Source organism: Vombatus ursinus, unplaced genomic scaffold (genome assembly GCF_900497805.2).
Source record: "Vombatus ursinus unplaced genomic scaffold, bare-nosed wombat genome assembly UNPS02014810.1, whole genome shotgun sequence".
In the NCBI taxonomy this organism is placed as follows: domain Eukaryota; kingdom Metazoa; phylum Chordata; class Mammalia; order Diprotodontia; family Vombatidae; genus Vombatus; species Vombatus ursinus.
In genome coordinates, this window is record NW_020954588.1 from 11,587,475 (window position 1) to 11,603,026 (window position 15,552).

The 15,552-nt window shown below is 39.5% G+C and overlaps 1 protein-coding gene across 4 annotated transcripts in view; it reads right to left on the reverse strand.

Moving 5' to 3' along the window:
* The window catches only part of PLSCR1 (phospholipid scramblase 1), a 65,233-nt gene extending 49,927 nt beyond the window's left edge, over nucleotides 1-15,306 (reverse strand). For 2 of the 4 annotated variants that reach the window (XM_027875689.1, XM_027875687.1), the window contains exon 1: nucleotides 15,080-15,306. The gene's annotated coding sequence lies outside the window, so the exon portion shown is untranslated. Of the gene's footprint in view, nucleotides 1-14,835; nucleotides 14,913-15,079 lie in introns of those variants that run through there. The other 2 variants (XM_027875688.1, XM_027875690.1) reach the window with 2 other exon arrangements.
* Nucleotides 15,307-15,552: the final 246 nt, after the last annotated feature.

Consider the following 15,552-nt stretch of genomic DNA (forward strand, 5'->3'; position numbering starts at 1 on the left):
TATATATATATATATATATATGTATACATATATATATATACATGTATATATATGTATATGTATATGTACATTGGAGAGAGAGAGAGGGAGAGAGAGGGGGAGAAAGAGGAGACAAGAGGTACACATGTAAGAATAATATACATAATGATAATAATATATTATTTTATTATAATATATTATAATAATAATATATTAGCTAGCATTTATATAGCACTTTAAGGTTTGCAAAAACCTTCACATATTATCTCACTGACCACAAAACAACACTGTGAGTTAGGTGCTATTACTAACTCCATTTTACAGATGAGGAAACAGGCTGAGTGGTTAAATGACTTGTTCAGGGTCACACAGCTAGCAAGTGTCTGAGGCAGAAAATAAATTCAAAACAGTTTTTGGAAAGAGTGCATTAGCAGGTCTCAGGAACGATTTCTTGAAGAAGATTGCATTTAGCTGAGCAAGAAGCGAATGCATTCCAGGGATGGGGGAAAGTCAATGCAAAAGGTTGGAGATGGGAGATGGAATTTCATTTGTGCTAAATGGTTAGCCTGTAGGGCAGGATGGCTGAATACCAGGAGCAAGGTCAAGTACAAGAAGATAGGAAATGGAGGAAAGGATCAGATTAGAAAGAGCTTTAAATACCAAAAAGAGGAGAGAAGTATATATAGAACATCCTCTGTGAAGAAAACTCTCTATAAATCGACAAATTTATGATTCATAGTCTGGGGCAGGGAAGGTCAAAAGCATGATCGGTGCGATGGGATAGTGAGTTGGAATTCGGTTATGTTGGTGTTAATCCACAGAGCAGACAGGGCATAGCTAACAAAAAGTTGAGTATGTTAAGTCCTCGCATGAGAGGCTTCTTTGGTTTCTTTCATACTATATATAAGACTCGTTTAACAAGTCACTTAGGAAAATCAGGCTCATTATTTCACCAATAATTTAAGAGACCTCTATGTCCTTTTACATATCTAACATATTATGTGTCTAGCTTTCTATAATTGTCGGTGTCTATTTAGTAAAGGGCAGCTAAGTAGCACAGTGGATACAGTGCCAGTCTGGAGTCAGGAGGACTCATCTTCCTGAGTTCAAATCTGGCCTCAGACATTTCCTAGCTGTGTGACCCTGGGTAAGTCACTTAACCCTGTTTGCCTCAGTTTCCTCATCTGTAAAATGAGTGGGAGAAGGAAATAGCAAACCACTCTAGTGCCTTTGCCAAGAAAACCCTAAATGGGGACACAAAGAGTTGGACATGACTGAACAACAACAACAAAACTTTAGTAATAAATATGATGATCATATTATCCATTAACAAACAAGATTAGCTGATTTGGTCAACTCCTACCTTTGTGACCTAGACCACATCATTTAACCTCCACAGGCCTCAGTTTCTTCATCTATAAATGAGATGGCCTCTAAGGTTACTTTCCAGATCTGTGGTCCTCTTATCACATTTAACCAAAGTCATTCAAATATAAATGTGCTACTTTCTCATTGTAGATTGGAGGCTGGACAATAATCTCCAAGGTCCTTTCCTGTGATTCATCGATCCCCTCTTCCAATGAAGTTTGTAGAAATTTGCCTCAGAAAATAAAGGCCCTAACGAGTTTAACTCATTTAAAATGGAATTTGAATGGATTGTTCAGGACCCTTCCCCTTGCTGACTCTTTGGATGTCAGAAGAAAGCCTATAAACTAGAGACAGTAAATGATTTCCTTAAAGAAAATGAGGAGTCAGGCAGAAAATGAGGCTCTTGTAGCACTGAGATTTTTAGATTGGGGAAACCAGCGGAAAGTTAGCATAAAAGATTGAACTTGAAAGATGAGGCCACCAAGATAAGGTGACCCATAAAATCTACTTGCTGAAAATAGGTTTAAAGAATATAAATGACAGAGCACCATCATATTTCCAATCTTTGGGGAATGCATTTGATATAAATAACCACTTAGAATATTCAGGAAGAAGTACTCAACTGTTTTGATGGTTCAAATTGGGTCAGAATTCAGGCTTTATCCTCTGAACAGCAATCAAAAGGAAATATTTTAATATCTCTATGAGAATTCTGAAATCATTTTTAAGAGTAGATTAAAAAAGGAACTAAAAAAACCCCTTCCTTTTTTGTATCTTTCTAATTTTGGGAAAGGCACCAACAAGTTGGAGAATATCCAGAGGAAAATGACCACTATAGTAAGGAAAATCATACTGTATAAGCATCAGCTTAAGAAACAAATTGTTTAGCTTGGAGAAGAGAGGACTTGGCAGGGACATGAGAGGTGGATTTGAAGAGCTATCCTGAGTTCTGCTTGGATCCAGACGATAGAACGAGGAACAGGGATGCAAACTGAAGAAATAATTACAGTCATCCAAAAATGGTACACGCTGCCTTAGTAGGTGGTGAATTATTCTTGACTTGAAGCCTTTAAGTGAAGACTGGATGACAATTATTAGGGGAATGCTCAAGAGGAAATTCCTATACAGGTAACTGGTTGGACAAGAGAACTTCTGAGGTTCTTTCCAGCTCATGAGATTCTGTGACTTTCTTTTGTCTTGTTTTAATAGTACAGATCCTTACACTATGTATTACTATAAAGATTTAGTAATTGGGTACTGAGTAACTGGCAGCTGAAATTTGATTTTTCATTTCCCTATTGCATTAAAGGTTTGACAATTGTGCGATGTTTCCAGCATCAAGTTACAGACTGGTACAACCCTACAATTAACTTCTCTGTTTCGTAAGAGTATTTCTCAGAATAAATAAATCTGCCCCCACATCCTCTTTTCAGGAAACTGGCCCTCAGTCCTTTGCATGAACTGTAGGATGAAAGACAGCTGTGGATTTCAGTAACATTACAAGAGTACTAACTTTTCTGTAAAAACCTGAACTCCCTTCCCAGTCTGCTTGTCTCTCCCCACCCTCAATTCCTCCATTTATTGACTTTTTGTTAAAAGACAATGTTAACAGTTGTTAACAGTTAAAAGACTGCCAAGGAAGGTAGTAGCATGTTAGCTAGGGATAGGAAAATCATATATCTAGAAATACTACTATATAAACAGAAGACCTTAATTACCTTAGGGGAGACATTTAAAAGAAAAAAAAAATTAAACACAAACACACACATGTGCACATACACAAAATACACATTCTTTCCATGCATGCTATATCCTCCTGAACTGTCAGATTTACCAAACTCTTGGGTCCAACTTACTGAATTTAGCAACTCAGAGCTTTCTCATTTCAGAGCAGGAAGAGAGAAGACAGATTATTTCTCCAACACTTATCTGTCTTCTTCAAGATCTAAAGGCCATAGTCTGGGTTCACGTTGTTTTTGTTGTTAAGCGATTTCAGTTGTGTTCAACTCTTCATGACCCCATTTGGGGAATTTTTGACAAAGACATTGGAGTGGTTTGCCATTTCCTTCTCCAGCTCTCAGATGAGGAAACTGAGGCAAGCAGTGTTAAGAGACTTACCCAGGGTCATACAGCTAGTAAGTGTCTGAGGCCAGATTGGAACTCAGGAAGATGAGTCTTCCTGACTCTAGGCCCAGTGCTTTATGCCTTTGGCACCACCTAGCTGCCCAGAAATCTGGATTCAAAATACATAGAACTATAAGGGACTTAAAAGAGTATCTAGTCCAACCCCCACTTATTTTAAAGATAAAGAAACTGAGGCCCAGAGAGTTAAAAGTAGTCAACCATGTAAGTTGGCTGTAGCAAAGTCAGGAATTGAACTCTGGTCCTTGGACTGAAATTTACCAAAGATAAATTGGTTATTCAAGTAGAAATGGTGGGAACCTTGAATGGAGGTGACCATTCATTTTAGAATCTGTGGGAGAGGAATGAAAAATCTACTGAAATGTACACTGGTTTTTGGATGTGAAGATTTCAAAAAGGTTTAGAGAGGAGGCAGTATTCCATGGATTAAAGTTTTTCAAGGGAACTTAAGATTAAGAGAGAGGAGAAACTTTTCTGAATGAGATTTTCAAGACAGAAAGAAAAACAATTTTGATGACAGGGAAAGGGAGAAATTGTCCAGAGATTAGGATATGGACGCACATGGAACTCATCCAATAACATAGATTTTCGAAAGACAAGCAAGGGTCAGAAATGGGATGAAGGCCAGAAGTAAGTATGATCTTGTAATAATGGTGGCAATATTGTACAAGTACAGAGTGGTCATTTATAAAATAAGGGTCAGGGATGAACTAAATGGCATGGCATTTGGAAATAGGACATCATCTTACCAATAATGAATTGTGTGCAAGCATCAGAATAGAAGATATCAAAGGGATGTGGATCAAGAAAAAGACAAGAGGTCCTTAGATGGTGAACAAACAACCCAAGTGTTTCTATGCAATGCTAAGCACAATAGAAAAGGCTATTAGCATGTTCAGTGGACCTTAGTACTGAGAGGACAATAAGAGCCACAATGGAATGTAATCTGAAAAAATGGAAAAGTAATTCCATCGATGAGCTCACAGATCTATAAGATTATTGGGGTCCATGGTCAGATTTCAGGGATTTCATGAACTTGGAATGGAAAAAAATCTTTTTTTTTTAATATTTTCACTAGGAAATGTAGTATTTCCTTCAAATATGATTAAAAAGAATACATTTTGAGAATGGTCCATGACCTTCACTAAATTGTCAAAAGAGTTCACAACACACATAGAAAAAAAATTAAGAACACCTGCCTGAGAGAACCTTGGAGGAAAGCAGAAGAAAGTTTTGTGCTCCTATGAAAGAATGTAACGTCCTTCATATAGGAAAGGAAGAGTGGACCTTTCAACAATAGAAAATATACTTTGAATTATTTTCTTTCTATGATAATGGACCTGTGTAGCTCATTATTATTCTTTTCATCCATACCTCGTGGCAACCAATGACACACATATTAGAGATGGTTGGCTGCAGTGAGGTTACAGTCTGTAGCTGTGTGATAGGAAGAAGTTACTTGTAATATAGAGGAATATCTAACTTAGTTAACTAGCCACCGATCTAAATTCAGAGAAGCACAGAACTGCACTGCAGAAAAGTGCTGAATATTACAATTGGAAGGGACCCAAGGCCATCTAGTCCAACCACACTACACAAAGACCTTTTGTCCTATCCCCTGCTTCAAAAAAGAATTCCCCCCTGTGATAATCCCCAGTAAATGATCATTGAGTCTATGCTTAAACATTCCTAATGAGGAAATAACCACCTTAGAAGGCAGCTTCCACTATTGTTTGGCAGATAATTGGGAAATTTTTCATTATAATGAGCTAACACCTTCCTCCCTAAATCTTCTACCAATCTTCAATAATTCTCTTCCTCTGTGGCCAAAGAAAATAAATGTCATCTCCTTCTATGTGACACTTTCACAAATATATGAAGATAGGAATATTTCCCTCTTTCTATTTTCCCCTGCCCCTCCACTCCATTTTCTCTTCTCTAGGTTAATTTTCCCCACTTCCTTCAACTCATTCTCAAGTGACATGGAGAAAAGCCAACGTAGAGTTCCCTATCATGATAATGAGGTAAAAATGAAAAAAATGTCCTATCTTTATTAATTGGAATCGTTGAAAATTTAATCTTCAATCTGAATATGAAAGTTAACAGATTGAAGGAACAGAAACTCAAACTTGGCTTATCCACTAAAGGCCATCTGTGCCCACATAGTTTCTGCTATCTGAAAGTAGAACAGGATGACGGAATTACAGTGAGTTCTCTCTCACTGTATACCTTCCAATAAAGTCTCTTGCCAGATATTTGTGGAGGGAATTATTATTCAGGTATGGTTTGAGCTAGTTGTCTTCTGGGTTACGTTCTACTTTAACAATGTACAATTCTAATTTCCTTTACAGTATGAACCATATTTCATGCTATATTGATACCTCCCGCAGTACTTAGCACAGTGCTAGATACTTCAGTAAGCATTCAGTAAATGCTCATTAAATTGACCTGCTGCTAAATTTCCAAGATGAAAGAATTTCTATCCTAAAACATGAAAATTTCTCAGGAAAGGTTTGCCTTGATTAATTCATCAGGACAAGGATTAATTATCCATATGTGGTTTGCCAGATGAGTATACCTCTGTAATTAGTGTGATATGATGATGTCACAAGAACCAACCAGCTCCAAAATATCTCTAATGTCTTGTAGTAGAAATGAGATGAATTTGGAAAATATCAGCATAAGATCTCAGCCTGCCACTTAATAGTTGTACGCAATTCACCTTCTCTGAGTTGCTTCATCTATAAAATGATCAAAAACTAATCTTTAAAGTCCCTTCCAGCATAAAAATCCTATGATTTTCTGCCTATCTGTAATGGCACAGAATAATCTCATACCTGGATTAAAATTAAACTATTACAGTAATTTCGTAGGAGTAAACGCACATTTGTAGATTATCTCCAGAAGGCCAGTGTTAAATATACACATGCTACCTAGAAACGAGAGAAGGACATCACTAGTTTGCCATTCCCAACAGACTGAATTATCAGATTACATAGGGATCACTTTGGAAAGGAGAGAGTTTGAGGAAAAGACAGACAGGAGGATTGGATTGATACCACAGAAACGTGTCCAGTAAAGGCAGGACTGCATAGTTCTCATTGGCAACCCTGAGGGCAACATGTGATGAAGGAACAGGATATGTTTGAATCCATGGAAACCCTTCTATTCTTCATGTATTTTTCATGATTTATGGTGAATCAGACTGATAATTACCTGTACTTATTTTTATGGTGTTTGAAAGTTCATAAAGTACTTTATAACTTATAAACTGATGAATAAAATGAGCAGGAGCATGAGAATAACTGATAGAACAGAATAGATACGAAAACACTGAGGCCATTTGCCAAGAATTCTTTCTTCTCCCCTCCTCATGGCACATTACTCAAATATTTGCCTTCCGACCTTATCTCTTCCATCACTTCTGTTTCATTATGATGAGAAGGCCTTTCCCCTTGCCAAGGCAAATCTTACAACCTTGGAGAAGTAATTAGTAAACAAGTATTACCGTCAAGGATACCATCATCTTCCTAGTCAGCCAGGACCTCAATCTAGGTGTCATCCTCAACCCTTCACTTTCTCACACCACCCTCTACCCTTTCCAATATGTTACTATGTCCTATTAATTCAGGTGCCCCTTTATCTCTTCAGACACTGCTATTACTCTAGTCCAGGCCCTCATCACCACATACCTGGAGTATTGCAATAGACTGGTGGTTGGTCTGAGGGCATCAAGTCTTTCCCCACCCCAGTCTATCCCCTTTTCAGCAGTCAAATTGATCTTTCTAAAGCGAAGATCTGACCATGTGGACCCCTTATTCAATAAATTCCAGTGGTCCTCTATTATCTCTAGATCAAAATAAAGTCCTCCATTTGACAGAGGACATATAACATGGTCCCCTTCTATTTTTAAGCCTTACACCTTAGACTCCCACCCCAAGTGCTCTGTGCTCCAATAACTCTAGTTTCCTTGTTGTTCTCACATCATACTCGATCTTCAGACTCCAGGCATTTTCACTTACTGCTTCTCACTTCTCATCTTTGTCTCCTGGATTCCCTGGCTTCCTTCATGACCCAGCTAAAATCTTACCTTCTAAAATAACTTTTTCCCTAACCTCTGTAATATATTAGTTCATTCCCTCTGATATTTACAATTTATCTTGTATATATCCTGCTTGTACGTAATTCTGTACATATTGTCTCCCTTCCTTAGACTGCGAGCTGACCAAGATCAGGGATTATCTTTTGCCTTTTTTTGTGTTTCTCCAGCACTTAGCACAACACCTGGCACATACTTTAATAAATGCTTATGAACTAACTTATTTATTATCATTATTATTTTGGAGGTAGAATGATTAGATATGGTGGGGGGGCTGGGTTAAGAAAAAAGAAAGTAAAGAATCCAATTTTTGTCATTGTTGTTCAGTCATGTATGACTCTTTGTGACCCCATTGGGGGTTTTCTTGACAAAGACACTGGAGTGGTTTTGCCATTTCCTTCTCCAGATCATTTTACAGATGAGGAAATTGAGGCAAAAAAAATCAAGTGACTTGCCCGGGGTCACACAGCTTGTAAGTGTGTGAGGCCTAGATTTGAACTCACATCCTCCTGATGCCAGAGCTGGCACTCTATCCACTGTGCCACCTCGCTGCCCCTCAAGAATCCCATTCTTAACAGATTTAACTTTGAAAACCAAACATTAATGCCAGCTGAGGTAGCTAGGGAAGACTTTAACATTGTTCCAATTTTCCCCAAACCTGAAGATGCAGAATAAGTTCTTTCAAATCTTCCTAAGTATGTGACTTCATAGACAAGTGAGGTCATTAACTAGAACAAAGGTCTCTTCCACCCAAAAAACTGGTTATTCTTTAGGACTTCCTTTCCACTAGACATGAGTCATTTCACATAGGCTGTTTTCCTGACAACAAAGTAAAGAAAATGCTTTTATAATCTATTTAGTCTTACAAAGAACAGGTTATCCCAAAAGCCCACAAAAAGAAACTAGCATGCATTATTTTTTTCCTTTTATTTATGAACTTAATCAAGCACAATCATGATGAACGTTAAAAAGGATGATGCCATAGTGATAGTGGCTGTATCCTTCCTTCAAACTATCTCCCTCTGTCTCTCTTCCTCCTCACAACCACACTCCTAGAAAAAGAGGGCTACACTCATTGCCTCCATTTGCTTCTCTCCTCAATCTCAGGAAGTCTGTTTCCTGACTTCATCACTCAATTGTAACTGCTCTCCTCAATTGATCAATGATTTTCAGTTCCCAAATCAGCTGACCCTTTTTCTCAATTATCTTGCTGCTTGAACACCTGCAGCTTCGGATACTACTGACCACCCTCTCCTCGGTCTCCCTTGCTGGATCATCATCCATATTTTGTTCCCTAACTGTGAGTAAACGCCCAAACGTTGCCCTGGGCCATCTTCTCTTCTCTGTGACCTCATAAGATTCCTGTGTCCAGTTATTTCTTTGCTGATAATTCCCAGATCTACAGATCCATCCTTGGGTTTTCATCACCCACTGCCTATTAGATATTTTGTATCAGATGCTCTGAACGCATCTCAAATCAAGTTTGTCCAGAACAGCATCCTTCTTTTCCACAAAACTCAACCCTCAGAGGCAGAGCCAAGATGGTGGAGGAAAAGCAGGGACTCACCTGAACTCTCCTCCAATCCACTCCAAATGCCTTTAAATAATGACTGTAAATAAATTCTAGAGCGGCAGAATTCACAAAAAACCAGAAGCCTGTGAAAACTTAGAAGGTTGGCAGAGAAGGTCTGTTGCAACAGGTAAAAGAGGAGTGCAGTTCAGCACAGGCCATGCCAGGGCAGATTGGACCCCAGAAAACCAGAAGCAGGCTTCAGGATGAATGAATCAGTGACATCAGTGGTGGTGTCTAGACCTCTCAGCTCACAGATGGTAAAGGGATTGGATGATGGTTCAGAAGGAGAGTTACAGGGGTCCTTTTGCTGGCACCAGGAAAAGGACTTTGTTGCACTGCCTATACTTGGAAGGTTGCAGTTCTGGGTCTTAGTCTCAGCGCAAGAAGAAGCACTAGTACAGCTGAGCTTTCGGCAGGGGAGCAGAGACCCTGGTCACATTTCTGGGGTTGAAAAGAATGCTCGTGGTTGCTCACAAACCGGTGCACACTATAGGAAAGCAGTAAACACACCTTACAGAATGACGTACGTGGAAATGTGTTTTGCGTGATTATACATGCATAACTTATGTCAAATTGCTTGCCTTCTCAATGAGGGGACAAAAGGAGGGAGGGGGAGAATTTGGAACTCAATTAAAAAAGAATATTAAAATTGTTATTTTACATGTAACTAGGAAAATAAAATATTAAATAAGATTAAAAAAATAAATCAAAGCCCAGAGAAAGAAGCGATTTGCCCAAGATCGCCCAACTAGTAAGTGAAAGAACTGGAGCTCAGACGTAGTTGTTCTGAGACTAAATGCACTCACTGCTCTTTACTCTAAACCACACTTTTCTCTCTTGGAAACATTTTGCTATATGTCCATGTAGAGGGAGAAGCAATATGGCTATAGAGGGAAAGGCACCAGGCTGGGGCTAAGATGTCTATTCATACCCTAGTTCTGTCCTTAATTTTCTGTCTAATCCAAAGTAGATCATTTCACTTTTAGGAACCTCAAAGAAAAAAAAAAAACCTTCAATGTATTTCTGAACTTCCCTATTTCTCTCAAAGGCACCAGTTTTCCTTCCTGTCACCCTTTTTTGCAAAAATAGAGTCTTCCTTGACTTGTCATTCTTGCTCATTTCCCATCTTTAATAACTGCCAAACAAAAAAAAAATAGCAAGCACCTACTATATGCCAGGTATTCTGCTAAGCACTTTACAAACGTCCCATTTGATCCTCATAGTACCCCTGGAAGGTAGGTGCTGTTAGTATCCCCATTTTACACATGAGGAAATTAAGGAGACAGGTTAAATGAATTACTAGAGGGTCACACTGTTAAGTATCTGTGGCTGGATTTAAACTCAAGCTTTCCTGACTCCAAATCTAACCATCTATCTACTCTATCACCCAGCTTCCTCTATCCCTAGAGCCTCGCACATAGCAAGTGCTTAATAATCTTTGACTGATGATACAAGGCCATATGTTAATAAGTATAGAGCTCTAATGTGAAACCATGTCCTCTGAATAGAAAGCCAACAATATTTTCATTGAACCATGTTAATTGTGTGTTAAGTACAATATAAATTGAATAACTTTCATATTTTTAAATGAAACCTCTCAATCTTCTCCCCTCCCACAACAGATATATTAACAAGTACATGGGAGTGGGGTGGGGAGGAAATTTGCTGAAAGACATTCCTTGGCAAAGAAAGCAGTGGAGAAAGGAACACAGGGCAGGAAGATGAGCATTTTGGGATTTCACACACGTATATTATTCTGAACCTATATAGATTGGGGATGGAGGGGTTAAATATAAATTATATCAAACTAGGAATTCTTCCTTAAGATCTTTAACCTATAAAGCTAAATTAAAGGTGGTTCAGTGGACAGAGCACTGGGACTGCCGTTAGGAAGACTCAAATTCAAATCTGACCACAGATACTTATGAGCTGTATAACCCTGGGCAAGTCACTTTACCTCTGTTTGCCTCAGTCTCTCCATCTGTAAAATGGCAATAAAAGTAGAACCTATTTCCCAAATTTATTGTGAGGAACAAATGAGATAATATTATTTAAATGCTTCGTAAACCTTAAAACATTATATAAATGCTAGCCATTATTATTATTGTTGACATTATTGAAGAATCTGGTTCATGCTCAGGGCAGCTTTGGATGTACGTCATACAATAAACCTTAAGGAAAGGGGAAAAAGAATACCCTCTAATTACAGAGTGACTGACAAAAGACAAACTGGCCTTATCTTATTTTTGTGCAAAAACAAACCTTGATGTTCAGCTCTTAATTATTTTTGCCTCTGCCCTAACTGGGTCTATGCACTGCTCTGCCTTTAAATAAGACACTTTCTTATTCCAAATATTGTCACCTTTCAGAGGGAAAAAAATAACTTTGAGAAATCCTTAGTCTTACAATGTCTTGAAGTTCATTTTAACTTATTTGCATGCTATATTAGATAAAGCTGTTGGAACACTTTCTGGACCACATAACAAAATGCTTCATTGCTGGATTATAATAGCAGAAGGTAGAGGATGTGCACTTTCTTCAGAGGTGGAAAACTTCAGGCATGGGAATTCCCTCCAAGGCAAAAAAAAAAAAAAATCAGCTTTCTAGAGATGTCCTAGGGAGTTGGCAGAGGCATGTGAAAAGTAGGGGACTTATCCATGTCATGGATTTGCACTTGGGTCCTCCAGACTTCAATTCCAATATGCTATTTGCTACCTTCTCAACATTACCCCTGCCCCACCCCCAATAATAAACCAATCAACAAGCTTTTCTTAAGCTGCTACAATACTTTCAGGATTCAAAGACAAAAAGGAAAGTCTTTGCCCTCAAAGAAAATCATAGCTGAGAATTAGACAGAGCTTCACAGCTTATACAGATAACTCCTTTTGATTATCACAAATATGTGAAGTAGGTACAAGTATTATCGTTCCCATCTTTCAGATGAGAAAACTGAGGCTTATTAAGGGGGATTTGCTCAGGGTCACGTAGCTTATATGTGTCTCAGCAGAACGCAAAGGAAACAGTGAAATGCAGAAGGTCTAAGTCTAACACTGGAATCGGAGAATCCACATTTGTTTCTGACATTTAGCACCTGTGACAGTCTCCCTGGGCTTTATTGTCCTCATCTCTAAAATGAGGAGGTTGACCTAAACGGTCTCCAAGCTCCCCTCTACCTGGAGATCTGTAAACTTTGTTTCACCATGACCACTAGATGTTTGGCACTGGACAAGTAATTTGGAAGCATAAGTCTCTCCAGACTCCAAGGCCAGAGCTCTTTACAGTATACTAGGCTACTTCCCTGAGAACAGGGTAACCTGGTAAGAGTGTGGTCCAATGAAAAGAGTGATGTCTCTGCAGTTAAGAGGATATGAGTTCAAATCCAACCTTCGACACTTAAGATCTCTGTCAGCTTGGACAAGTTAGTTTCCCTTGTCCTTGGTCCCCTCATTTGTAAAATAAGGGGGTTGAATGAGATGCTGACCTCTTCCAGATCTGGAATGATGATTTTATAATCCTGAACCAAATTGTTAATGGCAAGAGACATGATCTGGGCTCTGTGAGTTCAATGTGATTTCTAATGTGCCCTGACATACTTTTTTTTGTTTTTGTTTTTGTTTTGATTGGTGTTTTAAACAAAGAAATTCTCTTCCAGATTTGGGAACTGATTAAATATGGAAGTCCCATGTATTAACCAATGTAAGTGTATTTTGTAAGCATATTTTTGTAAGTGGTATTAACCAATAAAGTGTATTAATCAATTTTGTAAGTGTATTAACCAATGAAGGAAATAATGTTCCTTTTTTTCTCTCTTCTAATCCTTCGTGGACATTTTCTTTCTTCATTCCCTGTAATCTTGAGAAACCCTAAATACTATTAGGGGAAATTTCTGCTATTAAGAAAATAAATTACCTGTAGAAACTTCCTTCCCCTTGTTGTTTCTGATTGAGCAAGTCTCATTGAATGAATTATTTTTCTCTAATTATCCCTGACAGAAAAGGCGCACAATAAAATTCCCAAGATTACAGGACAGCCTGTTCTTGGAAAAGGAGAATGAGTATACCAAGATTTCCAGGAATCAATAAAAATAAATGAAACCATATGGACAGTTGGACTATATTAACCCTGTACTACTAACAAGGACTGTACATTATACCATTTGAGGGAGTATTCCATATCACTCCACATGCCTCACTAACAGGACACAATACCTTTTCAATAAATAATTTTAGTTTTCCTTCCTTTTTTCTTCCCTCCCCCTGCCCTTCCCTGCCCTGCCTTGCCTTGCCTTCTTAGGTCCTTTCTGACTGCCCTGGATAAGAAAGCGGAATTGTTTAACTCCAAATAACTTTTCTTTGGTCCCTTCTCCAGGACTCTTAACACAAATTCAGCTGGAAGAGGCATTACCCTTGCTCCATTCAGAACTAGTGGAGAAACAAAGTCAGTCCTTGCCCAGTCTCCTGGGTGAACCCCAGTTCTGAAATGCTCTCCCTCCTCCCCTCCATCTCCTAGGCCCCCCTTCACGCAGATGAAATCCCACATTCTTCAGGAGCCCTTCCTGTCCCCCCTCTTTCTTCCTTCCTCCCCAGGACTGGAGTGCTTTCCTCTCTAAGCTCATCTTTCATCTATATTATATCCTCTATATTTGTTTATATGGCACCTCTTCTAGTAGTCTGGAAGCTCCTTAGGGCAGGGACTGTTTTTGCCTTTCTTTGATTCGCTGTTAGCACAGTGTCTTGACATAGTGAGCATTTTAATAAATTGTTGACTGACTAGAAGTTGGAGTGGCAGATTTTAGCTCTAGGTAAAGGAAAAAAAAAAGGTGTTGTGGATAGAGTGCCATCTCTTCCTGAATTCAAATCTGGCCTCGGGCATTAACTAGCTGAGTGGCCTTGGGCAAGTCGCTGAACCCTGTTTGCCTCAGTTTCCTCATATGTAAAATGAGCTGGAGAAGGAAATGGCAGATCACTCTAGTATATTTGCCAAGAAAACCCCAAACAGAGCATGAAGAGTCAGACGTGGAACTACATTAACGAAAGCAAATATTTCACAACTTTCCCAGATAAGTGAATGCAATGGGTTGCCTCTGGAGGTAGGGGCTCTCTCCTCCCTGGTCTTGTTCAATTAACCTCTGCATCCTCCAGCCTTTGGTAAGCACTTCCTGGGTATATCCTGGACGAGTTTCTTTCTATTGCATGAGTTGGATTACATATCCCACGTGCTTCTTTCTTGTACGGATATTTGACTGGGGATTGCGTAATTTCAGACAGACCAGCTCGGCTGTTCCAAGTTGTCAGCCAGCCATCCACCTGAGCTCTTTGCCGACAACCCGCCAAAGGAGACTCACTATTTTTTTTTAAACTTTCAGTTTCTTTTTCCTGTTTGAGCTCGTTATCTTTCCATGCACAATTGCTCTCATAGCACTCTGGCATCCTTGCGCCCAAAGACCACCAGGTCTCATGACGGGCATCCCTCGGATCATTTCCCACTCATTCCCAGCCCACCCACCACCTCCTCCCCTGCTCTCCTCCCTCCTCTAGTCCCTCACCCCCTACATCCATCATTCCCTTCCTCTGCGCTCCAGACTCCCAGAGGGCCAACCTCCCCCTTCCCACCCCGAACCGAGCATCCGACAAGGGTCTCTAATAAAGCCGAGCTGCCGGCACACTCCACTCACCCCTTTTCTGCCCCTCTCCCTGAGTTCTGCAGCTCCCGGCTCCCTCTGCTTCTCATCTGACCTGAGGACTCTCTCCCAGCCTCTCCCACATCTGTTTCTCTTTCTCTATCTCTCTAAAACACTAACAGAAAAGGGAGTAGCCCCCTTAGCTAAAGGCAAGTGGTATTTCCCATTTAGTTCTTTGTGTGAACCCAGATGATGCGGTTCCACCCTCATACCATTACCAGAGTGAAGAGTTACCTACCTGACTCTAGTCCTCTGGTCTGACTTGAACTGTGTAGTTTAAAGCCTTTTATCAGAGGAAGTGAAGGGAAAAAATAAAACAACACCGAGGCAGGCGGAGACTGCTAACCAACATGACTCTGCCTTTGCAACACAATTAAATCTCTAGGGAGAGCTCCTTTTGAAACAGAGCTTTCCTGAACCCTGATTCCTTCTCCTTTGAGTCACTGGTGACTTTGCATAGCCTGCCTCACTTACATCCAATTCAAAAGATCACCCTCCTGATGTCATTAGTCCTCTTCAAGAAGGGCGGATGAACAATCCCCACTCCTTTTCTGTTTTTCTGCCATATAAAATCATGGAGCTGGAAGAACAGAGACCTCAATTCCTTTCCCAAGTCTATGATAAGATTCAATGTTGAGACATCAATTGATGGTCATAATGAAAATGGGCATGCATATTCACACAGCTTTCCTAACCGTACAGGAAACACAT